The sequence below is a fragment of the Egretta garzetta genome, unplaced genomic scaffold (assembly GCF_000687185.1).
Source record: "Egretta garzetta isolate BGI_Z169 unplaced genomic scaffold, ASM68718v1 scaffold154, whole genome shotgun sequence".
Taxonomy (NCBI): domain Eukaryota; kingdom Metazoa; phylum Chordata; class Aves; order Pelecaniformes; family Ardeidae; genus Egretta; species Egretta garzetta.
The window spans coordinates 2,560,322-2,561,774 of record NW_009259600.1 but is presented as its reverse complement, the minus strand read 5'-3'; positions in this window follow the sequence as shown (position 1 = coordinate 2,561,774).

Sequence of the window (1,453 nt, the reverse complement as noted above, 5' to 3'; positions counted from 1 at the left end):
CAGTGATGGTAACAGCTCAGGAATAGCCTTTTAGCCAAGCCTCCGCATCCAGCTGGTCAAACTGCGTTCATATTTTTCCATTAGAAATGCTCCCTCTTGCTGTTTTGAACACGGGTTTGCTACTTTTACTAGAAGACTGTTAGCAAGGCAGGGGGGTTTGTTGCCAGCTGCGTTGTAGCTTCAGCGATAACCTACCCAGGCTGGAAGTCAAGCTTTGCTCGAGAAAGCCAGAAGCCATTTCAATCAGCTTTAGTCAAATATTACAGGCAGCAGTCAAAGGTGACAGCCAACTGCTAGGTCTGCACCTCTGCCAGTTTTGCCAGTTTTAAGCAGAGGTGATCACTGGGTGATCACATCACGTTATGACAAGCTGCCAGCCTTTATTTCTACCCGAGGAAGGTGAAGGGATGGTCGTTTCTAAAAACCGGCACGATGTGAGGTCTCAGGCTGGGAAGGCAAAAAGTAAAACCAAGTAGTCTTAAGGAATGGTTTACCAGGAACAACAGGAAAGTAACCATCAAGCTTCGTCCACCATTAACCTGCTGTAGCAAGTTTTGAGTGTGTTATCTTTACTCTTTGTGCCCTACTTTAAAATAAAATGTGAATAATTCCCTGCCTCACAAAGGCACTAGAAAGCCCATTAACTTAAACACCACTTAGTGAACCAGCCAGACCCCCCGAAGTGCAGGACCACCACTTCAGTGCAGGACAAGGTTAGACCAGCACTGAGATACAGTGCAACGCACCCTTTTCTGAAACACCTTGTGTCCTACTGGCCTTACACAAACCCTCAACAAGGGTTTGCATCAAGTGCTCAATTTTAACCGACGTTAGAAGATGCGCTACGCTTTCTGCTCTCTTCTGTTCACACACACTCATCCAGAAACATATGGTTTTGCCTACAGCCTGTCAAGACACGAGCTGGATTTTATTCACAGTACTCCCTCACACATATAAACCCCTGTATTGTTAACACGCTCGTTAACACATCGCTTTGGTGATGTAAATTTGGGCTTCTGCTGCATGTCACTCCCATTGATGGAATTTAGTGCCCGCCTTTACAGAGCAGAGCCAGCGACAACCTTGCCACCGTGGGCACTTCCTAGCTCAACTGTGTTATTTTCAACACCCAGTTGCATGAAAACTGTGCAATGGCAAAACAAATGTATAGATGACACCAAGCTGAGTGGTGCAGTTGACACACCAGAAGGACGTGAGGTCATCCAAAGAGACCTAGACAAGCTGGAGAGGTGGGCCTGTGTGAACCTCATGAGGTTCAACAAGGCCAAGTGCAAGGTCCTGCACCTGGGTCGGGGTAACCCTGGTATCAGTACAGGCTGGGGGATGAAAGGATCAAGAGCAGCCCTGCCCAGAGGGACTTGGGGGTGCTGGTGGATGAAAAGCTGGACATGAGCCGGCAATGTGCGCTAGCAGCCCAGAAGGACAACCATAC